We start from the raw sequence: 22,134 nt of genomic DNA on the forward strand, positions 1-22,134 counted from the left end.
AGGGGAATCATGTGACCGGATAGGGGGAGGGGCATCATGTGACCGGAAATTAAAATCAATTAGTCACGGGTCATTAATCACTCATCAATCAAACTCCGATTAAAATTTGACAGAAGGTGTCCTATATTACTCTCTTTTGATTATAAATGGCTGCAGCTAACTTCTAACTGTGACAAGAAAAAACGAACAAAACATGTTGTTCATATTCTCTAAAAAATGTAAAATCAACCATCTGAAATTCTGTCACATTAGAAAAACTTTTGATCGCAACTGTAAGCCTAACTAGGTGATTTACTCAAAAGGCTTATTTTGTATTTAACATGAGTTCACACATACATCATTTGCATACATTTTTTGAGTAACTGAACATAGGTTGTGTATTTTGCAATCAGGAACTCAAAATGCCACATTTTCACATCCTTTTCATGTTACTACTACAGACTATGTTGTGTTTAATTGAGGTTTTATGTGTTTGACTAGCAAAGTAGAAAATTATATGTAGGTTTCAGAAATGTTTGCAGATAAATAATGATGAAAAGAAATGTGGTGTGCATTTGTATTCACGCCCAACCCGCACAAAATGAATACTTTATAGATTGTAAAGCGCATACTTTTAGATATAGCCTCATATTACTGCTAGCAAACAGCATTACGCTGGAACCATCATGTTTACAGAGAGAGGCTGTGTGTGAGGATAAGGGGAGGTCTAAGGTTTTGTTACACATAGAACGAGGCTTGGAGGCCAAAAAATGTCGTTAACATTGCAAGCTGAGAATGATATTATGTCCAGCTTCCCTCAACAATTCTTTTTTTCTTTTCAATCTTCCATGAAGGTCATATTAGTTAACCAATGATAGATTCCCTGCTGCAGCTCCTCCAGAGTCAGCCTGGGCCTTTTGCGTTTCTGTTTACAGCTATAGGCTAAATGGTTGCAATGGGTTTTATTTGCATTAAAAACAATTAAGATAATGAATCATTTTTTTCTACTTCATACTTATCTTACCTATGATGTATTCTCCATAATTACACTTTGTATAGCACCACCAAAATGCCTAGGAAAAAGAATGGAAAAAGTCCAATAAAAGCTCCCATGTTTTTTTCAGCCACCATTCTTTTTTTTCTTTTTTTTATACATGGCAAAATACAACCACAACACAAAAAATGAGAGGAAATAATAGTAATAATAAAATAAAATTTAAAAAAAAATCACAACAACTACAATGACCAGCCTACAGAACTGAAAGGTCACCAGGGGAGGGGGACAGCAATACAACACACACAAAATACAAAAAAATTACAGACAGATTTCAGGTGAACAGGTTACAATGTATGTAGAGATCCATGAAGAGTCAAACAGGAGAGAGTTTCTTTACATAGTTACCAAGTCCTGCAAAACTGTACAGCGCCAAACCTCAATTACCACCCCGAATAATTCATTAATGATACTCAACTTGCTTTAGCATTCCTATAAGTTAACCATTTCGACCAATATTTTTGAATTTTCTTTTCCTGGAGTCTTATGGAGAAGGTAAGCATTTCCATTTCACGTATTTCTTCTACAGTGGCTGAGCAGTCACACAATGTCGGTGGGCTTCCACTAAGCCACTTTCTTGTGATTGATTTCTTTCCTGCTATCAGTAGTATTTTCAGAAGGTACTTATCTTGAGTGTTGAGTTCAGTTGGTAAATTACTTAAATATATAATTTTAAAATTGTGCTCTATTTCAAAACCAAGAATTACTCTCATCTCTTTGGCTACCTTTAGCCAATAGGAATAAATCAATGGGCAGTCCCAGAAAATATGAAAGTGGTCAGCCATCATATTGTTACATCGTCTCCAACAAAACCCAGATTCAGCTCTGCCGGTCTGAGAAAATGTTCTGTTGGGGGTTATAAAAAACCTAACAATATTCTTCCATGAAAATTCCCTCCAGTGTCCTGAGCTGGTGGTGGTGGAGATCGTTTGGCAAATGTTGAGCCACTCATCCTCCGTCAGCGTTATTTTAGCCTCCTTTTCCCATGTATTTTTAATATATAATGTAGATGTTTTTTTTATTATTTTCTAAGCACTCATATAGTCTGGACAGCCTCTTCTTATAAGATTTACCTTTATAAGCATCAATAAAGATATTAATGAGGTCCTGATCATTTTTTTCCAATATTTTAATGTTTTTATTAAAGTGGTGCCTGAGCTGCAGGTATCTGAAAAAGTCTTGTTTGTCAAGGTCAAATTTTTCCTGCAGTTGTTGGAAACTTTCCAGATCAGTTCCAGAAGAAATCACGCAGTATGATGTCATGCCTTTTCTGGTTAGTTGATTGAATTTTGAGTCAAATTGTGCTGGAACAAAATCCCTATCATGTTCAATCCATCTTAATAATCTAGTTTTCCTCTCTAAAAGTGGGTTTCGGAACTCTCTAAACCAGATGTTGAGAGGGACTTTTGTGGAAACACTCAACTCATCTGCATATATAGTCTTGAGGTGTTTATCCCCCAGCAGAGCTTGCAGGGGGATGTCAATTTGACTTAATTCTAGTTCTTTTCATTTTGCTCCATAACCCTCTTCACACCAGTAAACCGCGAATTGCAGTTGTGCTGCTCTGTAATAATTTTCCAAACATGGGAGCGACATTCCTCCTTTATCTCTTGGTAATTGTAACGTTTCATAGCGTACCCTTGGTTTCTTATGCTACGTGACCGGGCCACCGTCAAAAAACACTCGGAGCTTCGCTGGCTGCGGGGTTTGGAAACGGAGACCTTTTTCTTTCAGAAGTTTTCTGATAGGGGCGTAAGCTTTCCTCTTCTTTTGGGTCTTGTCCTGGCCGAAATAAACCCGCTGCTGGTTGAGGTGTACCTCTCTTTTCTTCCACGCGGCGCGAAGCACCAAATCCCTGGTTCTCAATGCCAGGAAGGCGATCACCACCACGGAGCAGGGGCCTCGCGTTCTGCGGCGGTTTGGGACCCAGAGCCCGGTGGCAGCGTTGTATAGCTAGATCCGTATCCTGGACTGACAGCTCAGCCTTAATGAAACCGTCCATAAACTCCAACAAATTGTCTCCCTCTGTGTCCTCCAGAATCCCGTACACACGGATGTTGTTTCTACGCAAGCGTGCTTCTAAATCAGTCAGTTTGGCTTGAATTTTATCTTGGTTGCTTATAGTTTGAGACAGCACCTCTTGCCACCATTCATTTTGTATTACTTTCTGTTTGGGGTTCACACCTCAGTGCCATATATCTCATCATGTCTGTTAGCAAACAAGTTTTTTGTTTTTTAATCCTCTGTGTTTTCCTCGGTCAGTGCTGAAACCATGTCTCAATGTTTGGGTTTTTGCCCAACCGGCCGTTTATCACTGTTGTCCTTTCGGTTGGCAATAAATGATTAGAGATTTAATCCGTCTGTATGAGGTTCTTCTGTGCTAGTTTTGGGTTCTAACACTATTGTTAAGATGGGGATCTCAAAAGTTCACAAACCCCTGTTTAAATACCAACGGTGTAGAGACCATTGTCAATAACTTTAAAATGTTTTACACAAATAAGTCTGTGTTAAATAAGGGGCAGTATTGTGTGTTTTTCAGGCACATGGTGCCATTTTATTGCATATTAACTTAATTTGTTCTAAAAATTCTATATATATCAAAATATGACTTAGAATAAATTTGACTTCATAATTTAACGCCTTACAATTGGACCTCTGTTTCTTTAAAAACTCCTGCTCTTTCTGAAACTCCACCTTCAGAAAGTCATTACAACATGGCTCCTCTATTAACCCTTCAACATTTTTGCCAGCCTTGGACCGAGAGGTGGCTCCTATAATGAGTTCAGCAGGTTTTCAGTTCCACCAGGTGTTTGCTAATTGCTATTGGCTAGTCTGAAGGATCTGAGTGGGGGAATCGAAGGGGAGGAGCGTGGAGGAGCTGCACCTTGAAGGTACCCACAGGCATTTTGCAAAGCTCAGTGGTTGCCACGGGAGACTAAAGGATTTCTCAAATATCCATGAACGTTTAAGGTTCCATCACTCTCTTATTGATGAGGGAATAACATTATAACATGACTTACAGATGTAAAAAGTCGATTTTACATAACACCCCCCCTTTTAATGATTTAACCCATAAAACAAACTTATGATGTCAACTGGAATATTTTTTCTAAATCATGTCTCGGTACCATTTTAGCAGTCAGTCTTCACTGGTTGGAGTCTGTCTGTGTCCTACAGGATCATTTTACAATGTTTGCTAACATTGCCTTGCAAGAAAACAAAAAAAATCTCAAAATCTTACAGAATGTGAGGGCATCACTTGTTTGCATCCTTCTTTGTGTGACCCAAAATAATGTCTGTTAAATTTATATTCATCTTATGTTTGGGTGATTTCAAAACTTCTATTTCTGCATTCTGAGATTGCTCTTGAACTCCAGGTTCCAAGCAGACACCTACTGGTTTAGAGCCAACATTAAGCAGTAGTTGGAACTGTTTAAGATTTAATCTACTTTGATGAAAAAGTGGAGTTGTTGTTACAAACACACTAGTTTGGACCAAACGTGGATCAAAAGTCCCAGTTTGCTTTTGTCAGATTATAAGATTATAAGTCTCAATTTTCTTTTTGCAAATTTTAGCAAGAGCTGGAGGTTTTCTTTGGAATCCTACTTCTGAAACCAGTCACAAATGGAAAGCAGGAGATTGTTGTTACATGCAAGACACAACCAGAAGTTCGCTGTGGAATAGTTTTAGTTTTCTTGCCCTGACTGATACCTTTGTATAATGAGATCTTTGAAGCCACTGTAATCCCTCTGAAGGCTTTCAGTTTAGCTAAAGGATGCAAATAAGCAAATGTCAAGAACACCCTGCTAGGATGGGTTAATCAGATTTACTTTACTTTCGGGTTAATCAGATTCATTAGCACCTACAGCAGGTGTGAACTCAAGAAGACTGAATGCTGAAACTGAATAAAGAAGTGTAGCTTTCAACACTGTAATCATTTTGTGGTGATTGTAAATGACACCAGGTTCCTGAAAGGTTTTAGTTTATTTTTCATCCAATGCACTTGAATTTTATAGGAGACATGTCACAGTAAATTGTGTGGAACTATTTATAAAAAATTAAATGATCTGTGATGTGATTTGAGGGCTCACTGTATGTGGGGCACACCTAGACAGAATTTTTCACAGTTCCAAGCTAGAAGAAAATCATTTCATGTGATGCAGCATGATTATTTATATTGCACTTTAGCTTGAAGGGTGGGAAATTTACAGCGTACAACTGACAACATAATCCTGTTGCTCTGTTGTCCATAATCCAGTTTTGAAGAAAATTGAAACGTTTAAAAAAAAAATTCAATTGGCCTTAACTGAATATTATTGTTAATTTCTGAAGCACCAGTATACAGTTCTTTACTTCAGACTGTGACCTGGACTCAAGAAACGTAAAGTGGACGACAAAGACAGCAACAGGACTCATCACATAGATATCTTGTCACTAATGTCACTTTTATAGAGAAGTCAGAATCAGAAAGAACTTTGCTTGCATGATACGTTAACATTAACTTTTTTAAAAAAAGGTTTTATTGGCTCTAGTGGCCTTTATTTGATAGTGAATTGACAGGAAGGTGGGTAATGAGAGAAGGGGAAGACGTGGCAAAAGTAACCAGGCCGGGAATCGATCCTGCGACAGCCGCGTCGAGGACTAAGGCCGCCATATGTGGGCTGTGATTAACCCCACCATAGCACCCCCATTAACATTAACTTTTAGCAGCTATCATTTTCCACCCGGACCACAGATCTCCACAACCTCAAAAACTTTGTCCGCCATCTGGGACAATCTGGCAAAAACCAACGTCTGCACAGATGCTCTGGTCTCATTTTCCTGTAATTTTATGTCACCTAACTCCATTCCTTCCCTCTGGTCCTTTCACGATCCCCACTTTCTTATTCCGTCATCACAGTACATAACATGTAAATCTGCCCAATCTCCATCTACTTCTCCAGACCTCACAGCCAATCACAAATCAACACTAGCTCTGCTCAGCATTCGCTCACTTTACAACCTCATTCTCAGCTTTATTCAGGACAGAACATTACAACAACTTTCATTTCCATTCCTGACATTCCTTCATTTGAAAACATTGATTTTAAATTCTCTGGTCCCACTCCTCTTGTCAATGCTGTTCTCCACACTCACTCATGGACACACCCTGGATCTTGTATGCTTCTCCGGCCTCAGCTTCAATATCTCAGACCACCTTGCAATCAATGTGGATATCAACATTCCCAAAGATAAACTAACTTTCAGAAACCTCAGATCCATCTCCCCCTCTGTTTTTAAGGCCTATCTCGCCTCCAAAATGCCCCCTTGCTTTCCACTCTCACCTAATAACCCATGTGACCTTGTGACCTATTATAACCACATAATCTCTTCTAGTCTTGATCAGCTGGCTCCCATCAAAACCAAAAACAGTCACTTTTAGGCACCCTGCTCCCTGGTACACCCCTGATCTCCATCAGATGAAGTCTATGGAATGACTTTGAAAGAAAACTGATTCAACTGTCCATCACCAATACAAAGATGCTCTTAACTCAGATCAGTCCACCCACTACTCAAACCTCATACAGGCTCTTTTCTCCACAACAAATAAACTCCATCTAAAAACACCTCCAACTCCGTTACAGTTAATAAGTGCTGTGCCTTTCTGACATTTTTCCAAAACAAAATAGGCACCATTTCCAGTTATGTGACTACCTCCACCATCCTCTTCCAATTGTTTCCTCTCCTTGCAGGACTCAGCCCCTATCTCAGTTCTCTCCTGTGTCCACCTGTTCTCTGGATCCTATCCGACTATGTAAAGTACTCTCTCCCAGCCATTTTCCCACTCATCATTGATGCTACCAGCTCTTTCAGCTCTGGCTCAGTCCCTTAAACTCTCAAACTGGCTTCTGTCACCCCCATCCTCAAACAACCTGAAGGCATCCCCCGGGGGTTTGGTGCTTGGTTCTCTACCCTTCATCCTCCACTGCTATGCTGACGATGTCCAGCTCTACATTTTCACCAAAACCCATCACCACTGAAACTCACTCTATAAAATTATCAATAAACTCAAACTTCTTCAAACTCAACTGTGAAAGATCAGACATTATTATCATTGATCCCAAATCCCTCACCAGTACCACATGGGACTTCAGTCTCACCTTTGACAACACACATCCACAACCTCAGAGTTATCTTTGACAGCACCCTTTCCTTCAAAAACCTCGGCAACTGCATCGCAAGAACTGCCTTCTTCCACATTAAAACGTGTTACTTGGGGTGCTGTGGTGGTGCAGGGGCAAAGCACAACCCACTTATGGAGGCCTTAGTCCTTGTGGCAGTAATTGCAGGTTTGATTCCCAGCCTGGCAACATTTGCCGCATGTCTTCCCCCTCTCTCATTACCCTATTTCCTGTCAAACTACTTTTAAGTAATGGCCACTAGAGCCAATAAAACTTTTTTTTTTAAGGTGTTGCTTATCTCCACACTTCACTCCCTTTCACACTCGCTAAAATGTTCTTTCATACCTAAATCCCCACAAAACTTGATAACTGTAGCCACATTCTTTATTGTTCATCATCCAAAGTCCTCAATAAACTCTGAAGCCCGCCTGCTCACCCACACCAAATCCCATGACAATTCGCTAGACGCTCCATTGGCTCACTGTCCCACAAAACCTTCCATAACCAGGCCTTTTTCTGCCTCACTCCTCTGATGCCAGCCTCTTGTCTCCATCACTTGGAACCATTCACCGGACCTAAGTATGGAGCCTTCTCCATTCCTATTCCCACCTTCTGGAACTCTCTCCTCAAATACATCCTTGAGTGTACATACCTATTGGCATTCAAATCACATCTCAAAACACGCCTTCTTGCAACTTCCTTCAATAGCGTCATTTCCACTAACCATAAAATTGCACAAATTGAAATTAGAAAATTAAATTTGCTTAATGGAAGCACACCATTTTCAAAAAGACGCAAGTTTTTTGATAAGTTTTTATTCTGGGACAAGGTGGTTTTTCAGCTGTATCAAAATAACTGTATTTCTCAAAGCTGCAATGGAAACACTTTTTTTCGCATAACATGAGTCACGTGATCAACAGTTGGATCTTACTACTGGTGAAAACCACACAGAAGACGATAGGAAGTGGTAGGAGGATGATGGGTTTTTCATTTTTTAATTTTCAGACAATGACCAGCTGGCTCCACCAGAGCTCTCGCAGCGAGACCGAGTTCAGAAAAAGCTGCGTTTCATTCCAACGTGTCGAATCCACAGCTCTTCTGTAAAATCACCAACGTACAATTTCCGCAAAACGGAAAACGTAACCACTCCCAAATAGACGGGGCTTGTTACTCTGATGCCTGAATAAGATGCCTACGTCTCCTCTGATTGGCTGACAGACGATGAGCGCTAGATCCATGGCTGAATTATGAATGTAAATGTTTACATCCATCCCTGCTATCATTTTTAAGGACTCATCACTTCAATAAGCTTATTCACGTGATTTTGACTTAATTTCTTATTTAATGGAAGCACAGCAATTTTGACATTAACAGAAAACTGACAAAAATGCAGCTAATGTGTGATTAATGTCCTGGTTTATTCTTATCCTGTGTTTTTTTTTAAAGTGTCATATACGTATGTAAGTGTTCTACTTTTAAAATCTTGTTTAATATTCTGATTTAGACAATTTTGTTGGATTAATGTAGAGTTTTTTGGAAAGCACTATGCAAATGAAAATGAAATTTATTACTGTCATTTTGATTATTACCTAGTTATGGATTTGAACAGGTCCTACAAGTATGTCTGGCCTCTGCAACTTTCTTTGAGGAAATCTTTCAACTAGAAAATGCTCAGAGTGTCCCAGCCAACTATTTCATCAGTTTTTCTTGTCTCTCTTCATTCTTTGTGTGTTATACTCCTTGTGACAGCTACTCTGGCTTCATGCCTTCAGTTGCCAATAAACAATTTCCGTCACAGCAGTGACCGTTGTTGCTTCAACGTGAACCTTTTTTACACCAGGCAGGCCAGATCAGGTTGAATTTGGGGAGCTGACGTTCTCCAAGAGTTTCTAGATCTCAGAAACACAGACGGCGAGTTGAACCTCCTGCCATTCTGAGCGCTGCGTGGTTTATTTTTGTTAAGTTAATCCTGCTGCTCCTCTGCCATTGGCCGCAAGAGTGGTTACTGTAAACTTCCTGTTGACAAGAGAAAGTAGGTTACAGTCTGCACAATTATAGGCATTTAATTGCGAGGCATCTGTCTGTATGTTGTTTAACCTTACTGCCAGTCATAATTTCAACAAAGACATAAGATATGTCAGCGACGGCATCTTTCCCTCATCCATTTCTGAGGATACATATTCAGATCCTTTGAACTTTGTCACTTTTCGTCACATTACAGCCGCAAAACTTAAAATTAGGAAAACTAGAGAACGGTGGTGGGGATCAGTGCAGTCGGAGAAGGACAGCCGAAGGATCCAGGGGTCAGAGGTGACCATCTGTAGTCTTCAGCAGCATGTTGTGCAAATGTTTCCACTCCAGCACAGGTGATTCCACTGCCTAAATTACAGCCTCGTCCTTTCACTTCACTACGTTTTATGGACTGCAATTTAAAATCCCAGGAAAAGTCATTAAAGCTTGTAACTAAAACGTCATAAAATGTAGGAAAAGTTCAAGGAGAACGAATCCTTCTGCTCACCCCAGTACGAATAATACACAGTTCCTTAATGTGCTGGAAAACACATGACCATGCATACAGTAGAGGTAAACAAATACTAGATTTTCTTTGTTGACTGATGTTTAAAAACGAGGAAAACTGCCAATATTCTGAGCTGATTTCTTATTTATTTATTTTATGAACCCCATGGTTTCTTTAATCTATCTAACTTTTAGTCTGGGAACCTAAGGGACTTTCTGCAGGAATTCAAATCTGTCTTTTTTCTGACACAAGCTGGCGTCCGTTTATCTTTCTGGGGAAACATTTCAGGTGAAGCCTGTTTAACTGCCCCGCCTCCCGTCCAGCTTCCAAAGAAGAGTTTCCTCAGTACACATGGTGACTCATTTGAAGAATCTCTGCCAGATTGTTCACTACGGCTAATTCAAGGCCCGCCAATAATCCTGCAGCACACCAAAGCTGGCTGTCCATCCACTGGGGCCAGCCTGCAGCAGATCCCAATGGATGCCAGTTTGATGGTGTTAGTATTTTTACAATTTACGCACACCAATACAGTACTGCTATCATCTGAATATGCTCTAAGTAGCAACATGGTCAGTGTTTAAACAGGATAAATATTATGCAGTTTAAGTTGTGCATTCATAGCAGAATCTTTGTATATGTTTTTAAGTTTGAGCAAGAAACGACGAAAGCTGTTCGTATCCTAGCAACCCAAAAGAACAAAAGACAAACTAGCAACAAAAGACAGAAACAAGTCATGCTCTCCTTATATATTACCTTTACCTTTAAGTGTAAAGGTAAAGGTAGAAATGCTGCAACCGTCTGCAGATGAAGAGTGTGATGAAGTCTAAGTCACAAAAGCTTTTTTTTTAAACCATAGATAAGATAAGATTAGATATAGTTTATTGGAAATTCTTTGAGAGCAGAGGTGCAGCGCCTGCAAGATACAGACGTAATCAGATAAAGACACAAACGTTCAGTTGAAATCACAGAAATACAGTTCAGTCTGTTTCCAACAATTTAAAACGGCAGTAGATAAACAATTGAGTTAATATACAAGATGAAACAACTTGAAGTGAAAACGTCTCTGACAGAAGTAATCCAGTCGCTACACAGAATATGGGACAGGCAAATCAAGATATTTTTTCTTTGAATGTTTAATTACCACAACGTCACAGACAGACAGACCACAAGGGAAGAGGTTGAGAACTCAACCTGATTATTTTCGTCAAGGTTTTCATAATCGGGTTTGGATCCTCAACCTCTTCCATTGTGGTCCGTCTACGACGTCACGGTAATAAAACAGGCAAAGAAAAAAGATCTTGATGGACCCGTCCCATATTCTGTTTGGTGGCGATGATTTACTACCGTCAGGAAAATGATACAGAGTAATTTGTGACATATTTCCAGTTACATGTTGAGTATAATTTACATGACTACTATTATTTATAACATGATTTTGCTTAAATCTAGTAAGGAATTCAGGATTACAGAGCTTGGAGCGTGCATTAAAATGATATGGGCCGACTGCTCTCTTACCTAATGATAGTGTAATCATAAACAGTAGATGAATTCTGATATGATTAGATTCATGTCCGGTCTGTCTTCCTTCTGTTCACTAAGCTAAACAAACAGTGGAGATATTAGTGAAACTAACAATCCCCACAATAAGGACATCATTAATAGGAATTCATTGTAACAACAAATCAGAATGGTCACCATAAGAAATTTATCACAATAAATGATAAATAATAAATGATAAATGATAAGCGATATTATAAATGCCCACTCTTAAGACTTTATCTATGGCACTTGGTTCCAGGTGGGATTATTTGCATGCGGGTCACCAGCTAACGCATTCTCCATCATTGAGAGAAAAACTGTAATGAAAATGCAGCATTTGGTGTAAAATTCATGTTGGTGAAACAGGAAATGACAATGCCAGTTTGTATTTTGAAGCTCTCCAAACCAAACGAGGCTCCTGATGATGGGAAAGGAGGCTGCAGCACATATTTGGAATGGCCAAGTTGTGGCAACAAAGAGGCTTCCCTAGCAACCTGTGAAAACCAATGCCAAGTGGTTAATGTAGTGAATGAATTTGTTTATTCAGCTCTTTTAGGGCATATTAATGAGACGAGCCTTTCTGCTTGGCCTCAGTGGAAGGAAGAGAGACTAGTATGACAACCATTACTAACCAAGAATGACAAAAATCTATCCAGGAAGTAGTTATATAATGGAGCATTTGGCTGAACATGTGCTTATACTTTGCTGAGTAAGAAACAAATAAGTTTGTCATTACATGGGAGTCAAGCTGAGCGTTCATTACTGTGTCTCTAGAAAAGTCATCCAGAAAAAGAAACCAACATTTATGAACAGAAGAAAAAAAAGTAACCACACTTGTATTTATAGGGAGATTCCTTTGTCCTTATCATTTAGATCAATTATCTCCTAGGAACCACAAGGAAACAAAACACCATTAAAAGAGAGAGTTACCTTCGTTCATTCTTTTCTTCCTCTTCTCTTGACCACAGTACAATGAGGCTGTCGTGAAAACTGTACACTTTTGAGTGGATTCAGCTGAGCCAAAAGCAGCATGAATGTTAGTGCCTAAATGTCCAAGTAGTTAGCATTCGGGGACACAGAGAGGGACTTTTAGACCTTTATTGTTAGGATCTATGTGAGTGTTTGTGTGTTTCGCATGCGAGTGTGTGATCTCTCCTGAGCAGGATCGCTGTTTGGCGGTCCTTCCCACCCGGTGCACCTTTCACACCTGACTGCAACTAAGGCAGTTGTTTGGCGTAGCTTCTTAAGGAGCTGTCAGACAACCATTTAGCACCTGATGCTTAACCGTCACTGGTGGAGTTTAACCGCCTCCAGCGCTTCCTCTAAGTGATTTTCTGTTTTGATGCTCTTCTCGTACCACGGCTCGCCTCATGTTCTGGGTTGGATTCCCAGTGGTTCCTCGTCCGTTTCTGGTTCCAGTTCTCCTCAAGATTCACCTACCTCTGGATCCCTGCTAGATACCCAGAGCTCCGCAGTCATCTTCCTCTGCCCCCCCCGTTCTCCAAGTGTAGCCTGCAGAGGGAAGAAGGGAAGAAAGGAAACATATACTGCCCAATCCTCACATAGGACGTATCTGCCCCTCCATGAGGGAAAATTCTCTCCAACCTGTAAGATCAATCTTTACAATTGATTCCACTGCACTGTCTTCATCATTGTTCATCCACTATTCTCCATGCATATACTGCAAACTTTACCAATAGCGCTGGTCAACTATCCAGGCAGAATTATTCCAGATGTTGTGTATTTTCCAGGGATATAATGCATTCTTATCGCATAATCAAGTAACCTTCAGTTGTAATAAAAAATTTAGCATATATCAAATTTATCTTAAAAAAATTTTGACTTTGTAATGTAATGCCTTGAAATTGGGCCTCTGTCTCTTTAAGAAACTCCTGCTCTTTATGAAACTCTGCTTTCAGGAAGTCATCACAACATGGCTCCTCTATTAACCCTTTAACAACGTTTTTACCAGCGTTTCAGTGAGCAGTAGCTAAGTCAGCAGATTAGCAGTTCCTAGAGGTGTTTGCTAACTGCTGCTGGCTAGTCTGAAGGAGCTGAGTGGGGGCTGCTCTGTGAGTCAGAAGCTTGGCAACTGCAGCTTCGTCCTCAAAGGCGGAGCTAGGTCCACCAAGGAGTTCTGCACCTCTGAATGGTTGCCACAAGTGATTGAAGGATTTTTCAAACATGCATGAAAGAATCAAATCAACACTCCGGGTACATTGTTGATGAGGGAATAACATTATAACATGATGTAAAACTCAAAAAAGTCGATTTAACGTTATACCGCCTCTTTAAATGCATAATTATGGTACAACTTGCAAAGTGAAATTTCACCAAATTTTATTAATATTCAAATAAACCACTGAATGGCCCAGTTTCCCGCAATATCAACCCGTATGTTGAGTGTAACCCTGTGGATGGAGCTGTAGTAGCAGAAACTGGGATGCTGTTTACGGTTTTCCAAAAGGTTTCCAGTGAAACATTTTGAGAAGTTTTCTTTCTTGGCCAAAGTCCTGGAAAAGGTAGTCTGCACCCAACTTAGATCATTTTTGCAGGTAAATGACATTTATGACACTTTTCAATCTGGGTATCGTGAGTTTCACTCCGCTGAAACAGCCCTGTTGAAGGTGTTTAGTGATATTATGATGGCAGCTGACACCGGTAAATGTTCTGTGCTGGTTTTGTTGGATCTGTCATCGGCGTTTGATACAGTGGACCATGGCATCCTGATAAACAGGCTCCAACATTTGGTTGGAATGTCGGGTTGCGTTTTGAAATGGTTCACCTCTTACCTGGTTGGCAGAACTTTTAGTGTGTCAGTGGGAAATGCAGTGTCTGATTCTGCAGAGCTTTTGTGGGGTGTGCCGCAGGGATCGGTCTTGGGACCTGTTCTGTTCCTGCTGTACCTACTTCCTCTGAGCAGGGTCATCCAGAAGTTCAGTGATGTGTCCTATCATCTGTACGCCGATGATCTGCAACTGTACTGCTCTTTCAAGCCAAGTGAGCCACATAAACTTTGCACTCTCACTAGTTGTTTGGCCGAAGTGACAAAATGGCTCACTGAAAACAGCCTGTTATTGAACTCCAACAAGACCGAGACCTTGATTGTTGCTCCTGACAGTGCTGTGCCTGGAATTAAGCAGCACCTCGGAAACTTGAGCTGCACAGTTAAAAGCAACCTGCGTAACCTGGGTGTTTTCATGGATGGAGCGATGTCTATGGAGCGGCACATAAATCAGCTTGTTAGGAACTGCTTTTTCCAAATTCGGAACATTTCTAAACTTCGTAAGATGGTGACTTATGGTGAGCTTGAGATGATTGTTCATGCTTTTGTCTCATCGAGATTGGATTATTGTAACAGTCTGTTCACATGTCTTAACAAGAGGGAGTTTGCGCGTCTGCAGGTTGTACAAAACTCTGCTGCACGCCTGCTCACTCGCACCCACAGGAGGGAACATATTACACCCATCCTCAAAAGTTTGCACTGGCTGCCTGTATCTTACAGGATGCACTACAAAATCCTGGTACTGACTTTTAGAGCTCTTCATGGACAGGCGCCAGACTATATTAAGAACCTCATCCAGCCTTATGTTTCGACTAGGAGCCTCAGGTCGTCCAATCTGAACTTGCTGACGGTTCCTCGGACCCTTTTTAAGACTCGAGGAGACAGATCTTTTAAAGCTGTGGCGCCTCGCCTCTGGAATGAGCTACCTTGTACCATTCGATCTCTGGATTGTATAGACACTTTTAGGAAACAACTTAAGACCCACTTTTTTAAACTTGCTTTTTAGCTTAATACTGTGTTTTATTGTTTTGTATGTTGCTTTTAATTTATTTTATTTTTTACACTTTGTGCAGCACTTTGTGACCCTGGTCTGTGAAAAGCGCTATAGAAATAAAGTTTACTTACTTACTTACTTAAGAACCGTTGTGTGTTTAGGTTATAGGTGGAGTGAGCCACTTTAACCTGACTCGGCAAACTTCAAGCACTCACAATGACATAATTCTGAAGAACATTTACAGAGTTATCAGCAGCTTCTTCCAATAGGGAGCAGAGATAGCTATCTTTGCAATAACAGTATATTGACAAAACTGATTATTGTCAATAGAGGTGCTGACGCTGAAGTAGTAGTTTGTTGAAACCAGACGTTTTGGGTCGCCAGCGTCTAACCCACCATTAGTGGTTTTGCACTTTAAGGCACTTCCACTTTGGCTTCGCTTTTCAAACGGGAAGTTTAAATGCAGGTCTTGCTTTATGGCAACTCTTTAGCAAAACAGGGCCTGCACTTTTGGGTTTCTTGCTTCTGTGGTTTTAATTGCCTGTTTTGACTCGCTTCTGAGAGTTCAAAAAGTCACAAAAACAAGTCTGTTTTAGTCCAAAAAAGAAAATGCTCTGTTTGCACAAACATTTTATGTTGGGTAAATTTAATTCAGGAATTCTTAATGGATGTTAGGAAAGACTATGAACCAAAAAGCAAAATATAAATAGATTTTTAGTGGGGTAATTTTTCATTTTTAATGTATTCTCTAGAGAATACATTTTTAATGTATTCTCTGAGAATAGATCTTCCCTCTATTCTCAGGGAAGATCAGTTGAAGTCTAAAGAAGCGGTTACATGTTTTACAGTCATCTGAAGTCAATTGAAATGGCTCAACTTTGAGCTTCATCAATAAAGTATTAAGCAAAGACTGCCAACATTTGTGTCAATGTGATTTATGTATTTGTGTATACATAATTTAGTAAAATGCTAAAAACAAAATTCCACACTGTGGTAATGTGGTATTTGTGTGTGGAATTTTGAGGAAAGAAACTGATTTAGTACAATTTTTAGTAAGGCAAATAACATAACAAAATGTGGAAAGAGTGAAGCTCTGTGAATACTTTCCGGACGCACTATAACTGTTTTTTTATTTTTGTGTTTTTTATGTGAAACATCTGTGCACTGATGTTTGACAAACCTAAGGAGAGTTTAGCAGCTGAGTGGTCGCTGTATGGTATTTCCTCTATGAGTAAATCAAGGGGACGCCATACCAAAAAGGAAATAAATTATTGTCTTAAAATAAGAGAGTCATTTTTGTACTTCAGATATGTCTCCTTTTTAATCAACATTATGTCCGCTTCATGTCATTTATTGATTTTACGTGCAGTTAAAGATGGTTAGTGGTATCTCTCCGATGGACAGAATATTTGTGCCATTATGTGTTTTACAGCATAGTCCTGATTTCCTGAGTCGGTGTTGCTGCAGGATTGTCTGAATGTGACTTCTGACTGTAATTGTTATTGTATTTGTATTTTTGTATTGAATTCATTGCAGTTCATGTAATTGGCATAAATTCGGCAAAAACCAAGATAATATTCATAGCACAAAAAGATAATGTGAACTATTGTTTCCTGTGTGTATTTAAATCCACTGGTTGTTTGGTTGTTTTTGTTTTTTTTTTTGACATTTTCAAAGTGTCTGCTTAAGAATACTAATAGCTAAATAGTTATCATACATTTTAATGTAGCGATGGTTGCACAAAATTGGTTACCCAGGGCTCCAGAATGGCTAAAATCACTGAGCAATGTCAACATAATAAAAAAAGTAATATGACATGTCCAACAAAATTATTTTACTTAAGGTTTTGTGTCCTGGTTCTACCTAAAATGGTTTCAATTTGCAAAATAATATTTTTTATTGTCATTTTTAGTCATGCCTCAGTGGCATAAGGACTAAGTCAATGATTTATTTCAAATGTATTATTGTCATTGAGTTTGGAATGATTTTCTCTATGTACCACGATGCAACCACTGTCTTAAAAAACCCTGATATTCTGCCTGGTCGGGTCTGAGGTGAATGTGATTTGAGGTGAATATAGTTCAGAACAAGAAATATACCTCTGAGGAACCTCCGTTCCTCAAAGCTGCACCGTACGGAGTCAACGTGAATTCAAAACCGCTCCCTTCTGCTCGCTTTTGTGTGTAAATTGCCAAGTAGTGGATTTGTTTTTGTTCTGGTATTTGGATGTGAAATGAAGGGGAGATAAAATGAAACAAAGTGGTTTCAGGTAAAGATTGCTTTTAAACATACAATATTTGTATGTTGGCAACCGTGACATTTTTTTTTTTTTTTTTTTACAGAAAGTATCTCAGATGTAAGATATTTAATTCTCTTCCTGGTAGATTTTCTGGTGTTTTACACCATGTATGCGTATAACAAGGTACATTTGCCACTGAAGAGAAAACATAACATTCTTACGCGTCGCAGGGAGTTGTTTTCTCAGGGGAGTTGTAAAGCTACTTACTAAAACCGCAGTTTGCCACGTTAAAAGATTCATTTGGAATTTTTTTTAAAGTTTAAATGAAACGTGTTTTAACCAAAGATCTCCCTTTAGTTGTGAAAAAAAATTTGCTTGTGCAGCTGGACATATTATAATTTAGGCATTTATTGCTAAGTTTCTTTGCTATTATTTTCTTGAGTTTCTTTTAGCGTTCATGTCAGTCATTCTATCTGCTCAGACATCTTCACACGTCAATGTCTTCTGCTATTTTGATCAACTGTGTTCTCTGCTTATAGTGACACCCCGTCCCCTTTACAGAAGAAGAAATCTTTGCCCACTTTTTGTCATTGTTCACAAGTCTCAGAGCGATGGACTTTGTGTGGGTTTTAAACAAAACCCACACTTGATCTGCACAATTGACAGTGCAGGTCAGAGGTCAAACACCACCAATGAAATCAAAGGAATTGTCTGTAAATGTCTGAGACGGGATTGTCTTGAGGAACAAATCTGGGGGAAAGAGCCAGAAACATTTCTGATGCTTCAAGGACCCAGTGAGCTGAGCGGCTTCCATCATCGGTCACTGGAAGAAGTTTGGACTCTTTGCTAGAGCTGGCCGGCCGTCTAAACTGGTTCCGATTTCCCCTGGCCATCAACATTTCTGCTGAATACATGGTGCCTGCAAGTCTAATGCTCACATATAACAAGAGAGCTAAAGTTAAAACGGTTTGACTGATTCAGGGTTAAAATAGTGTTGGTTTTCAAACTTTGCCAGTGCTTTACTTCCCCTTTACTCTCTTTAGGTAGTCATTAAAGTTTTTTGGTTTTTTTTTTTTTCCATCTGATGTCTCTACCTAAAACATTGCCTCAGAGAAACCTGCTGGGTCATAACCAGCTGTTCAATCCCAAGAAAAATACAGTGAATGTCAGCGTTGGGGAACATTCTACGATGAAAATAACAGAAATAGGATTTTTCCTAGAGTCTAATTTCATCTGAAGCTTGCGGTTAAGGAAGGCCAGAATGCGCCTTGATCTGTCAAACGTCGTTATTTTTAGGGCAACCCAAGAAAGGCCTCCGACTTTTCTGCCTCACATTCATTCAAAAACATACACAGACTAAAACATATGTGTGTACATTATATATCCATTGTGTTTATCTGCTTTGTCAACATGGCCACGTAGCTGGAGTGAATTGAAACAGTCTCCTGATTTTCCAGACATTCCACAGGAGACTCGCAGCGTAAGTACAGGAAATCCAGCAACTTGCAAAATCTGGGCTACATTGATCCATGAGGCCGCAGCGTTGCACAGAGAGATTTGTAGAACAAGCACATAATGAAATTATGGCGCCCAGACAGCCGCTGTACGTGAGCGGCAGGCGAAGGAGCTTTGTTTCACAATTAAGACAGCAGTCATTCAGGAAAGAAGTAAGTGCTAATCCGATTTCCTCCCTGCAGCAAAACCAATAATAAAAAAAAAAATGTCTGTCATGCTCTGAAAAGGTATTTGTCACTTACATATTGCTTTTATTTTACACAAACTGTTTCAGATGATCAAATACTCTTAATATCACATATAGATAACCAGTAAAAAAACACTTTTTTTCTTTTTTGCTGGTAAAGACGACTTTACTTATTGAGGGATAAAGCTTTGCAAGCCAACCTGACCTATGTGAAAAAGTAATTACCCCTTGAGTCTAATATTAGTGGCAGGAATAACTGCCTTCAGGCTTTTCCAACAGTTACCTATTAGTCTGTTACCTCACTGCTGAGGAATGTTTTAGCCCCCCGTACTGGACATGAAGGTTTTAATTCAGCCAGACGCTCCAAAGCTTTCTGATTGAATTTAAGAACTGACTTTGACTTCAAAACCATTCAAACCTCTTTTTAGTGATTGATTTATTGATGCTATTCATGGGTGGACTCGCTGTTGTGATTTGGATCATGTTTTGTGCTAAACTCACAGAATGTTGGCCCAACATTAGCTGTGTTTCCATTGACCTTATAACTGACACACAGAATTGGCAATTTAGAACTTTTTTCTTTTAAATTACAAAAGAAAGTTTGGTGCTAGGATGACGATGACGTACATATCAAAATTGGTTTATTTCGCAAAACTGCAATGGAATCTCTTTTTTTTGCGTGGTAACTGGATGTTGCCACTTGTGCAAACCATGAAAAAGAAGACAACGACAGGAAGTACTTGTTGGGTGAAGATGCGGCATGGTTATTAATGATTTATCACGTGAGAAAACGTACTCACGTGTGATCTTAATTGCTTTTCTTATTTCATAGAAACACCCCAAATGCAGAATTATGTTTTTCAGATATTAGCAGGACATTGACAAAGTTTTGCACGCATTAATCTCAAATTGAGCAATTACATGGTAACTGGAAACGCAGCTACTGTGATTCATCTGTTCACGAATTCTGGTAACATCTTATTTGCATAAGACTGACATTACACTATCATATACATGACATAACACCCATCATGACGATGAAGGAGTTGTCATGACTGTCTATGACTGTTGTCATAAGTTTCATTTGGTAAATAATGACACTTTTAATGCAGATTTTCATTAAAAATCCATTAAAATTGTCAACTTTGTATTAAAAGTGTCATTATTTACCAAATGACACTTCATGGCAATGGTCAAGAAATGGTCATTTCTTATATAAGAAAGGCTTATATAAATATATAAGCCTTTCTTATATATATATAAGAAATATATATATTTCTTATATATAAGAAATATATAACTCCAAGTCCACATAGGCTCCTTTACTTCAATCACCCAAAAAGAAAAACTCACCTTCTTATGTTATGTCATTTTCATAACAGCTGTTATGTCATGTTTATGACACTGTCATAAACATGACAGTCTTATGCACACTCCGTCAAATAAAGTCAATCCATCCATCCATCAATTTTTTAACACCCTTGTCCCCTAGTGGGGTCAGCAGGGCTGCTGGTGTCTATCTCCAGCAAACGTTTCAGGCGAGAGGCGGGGTCACCCTGGACAGGTCGCCAGTCTGTCGCAGGGCAACACAGAGACAGGCAGGACACACAACCATTCACACACACACTCACTCACACCTAGGGAGAATTTAGAGGGACCAATTAACCTGACTGTCATGTTTTTGGACAGTGGGAGGAAGCCGGAGTACCCGGCTTCCTCCCACGCATGCACAGGGAGAACATGCAAACTCCATGCAGAAAGAATCGAACCCAGGACCTTCTTGCTGCAAGGCAACAGCTCTACCAACTGTGCCACTGTGCAGCCTGTCAAATAAAGTGTCAATCAAATTCCTCTCGGATTTGTCTTTACTTATTTATGATCTTCTTGCTTACTTCATCTTGCAAAGACTCCATATAGATGATTTTATAGGGTATTATTATATTATATTATATTATATTATATTATATTATATTATATTATATTATATTATATTATATTATATTTTCATACAAGACTGCATTGGGTAAAATGAATTTTTTCCCCCCTTAATTAATGAAATCACCATTCTTTTTTTGCTTTTCATATTTGGTCATGTTAGCATTGTCTGAATCATCTGTGTGGTTGATGATTTGCAAAAACAGCATAAATCTGTAAGGAGGTAAATACTGTAGACCACGGGTATTCGAAAGACTATAAAATCATCAGTAACACCTCGACTTAATGCAACAGGCTAATCCGGTGCTCTGAGGAGCTCTGAACATGAGCACAGGGGGAGATGTGTGCTGGATATGTTCAGTTATTCATTACAAATTCCTACCAGCTCTAAATAAATCTCTTCAGGCATTTCAATTTAGCTGGAGCAAAAATCTGTTTTGCAGCTTGACTTTTGTTTGAGATGACATGAAATGGGCTTTGCCTGAACAATGAAAACAAATTAAGTCAATACTGCAGCAGAAGATCAAACCTGAGAGCAGATTGTCATTATTTCAGGTATTTCCAACATTTGACATCATTGATTACACAGTAATGGCTTCGTCCAGATTGGCCGCCTGTGTCCAACCCTTTTAAAGCTTGTTATTGTTGTTGTTATTATTGGTAGTAGAAGAGTTTTCATTGTAACCCTTGGATTCACTTTGGTCCATCAGTGTCGATCCCACAAATAGTTTCAATAGGAGTAAGTTGGTTACTAAGGACACCAACCCTCTGCGGTTTTGCTATTTGGCTGCAGAAGTGGCCGAGTGAACAGAGCATCACCTGCTAATGTTGTTAAACTCCCAGTGCTACACTGTAAAAAATCACAACCACAAGAAGGGATGACATTATGGGACAAACACCTGAAAACTACAGCAATTTATATATATTTTTTTGGTAGAATCTGTATAAAAATCTATAAATGTCATAGATAATGTATTGTAGCTAATAAACAATTATTATTTTAAATACACGGACATGTTGTGTGAGAATCTGAAATTGTTCCTTCCCTCCAGAGAACGTCTGCAGGAGCTAAAACATGTCATCTGGAGAAGTCACCCTTCAAACCTGAGATAACTGGAGCTGCTTACCCTTCAGGTGGGGGCCAAGACACCTGTTCACAGGTGGAGTAGTTCTATTGACAGCTATAGGAACTATTTGCTTCAAGAGGCTGCTCATCGCACATTGAAGA

General features: G+C 39.3%; 1 long non-coding RNA gene across 1 annotated transcript; it reads left to right on the forward strand.

The window, feature by feature from the left end:
• The first annotated feature begins 1,062 nt into the window (after positions 1–1,062).
• On the forward strand, positions 1,063–20,320 carry LOC116708126 (uncharacterized). The gene is made up of 3 exons (XR_004336610.1): positions 1,063–1,073; positions 12,068–12,075; positions 20,262–20,320. It is a non-coding gene; the product is annotated as an uncharacterized LOC116708126 (long non-coding RNA).
• The last annotated feature ends 1,814 nt before the right edge of the window (positions 20,321–22,134 follow it).

The sequence above is a fragment of the Xiphophorus hellerii genome, chromosome 2, assembly GCF_003331165.1.
Source record: "Xiphophorus hellerii strain 12219 chromosome 2, Xiphophorus_hellerii-4.1, whole genome shotgun sequence".
Classification (NCBI taxonomy): domain Eukaryota; kingdom Metazoa; phylum Chordata; class Actinopteri; order Cyprinodontiformes; family Poeciliidae; genus Xiphophorus; species Xiphophorus hellerii.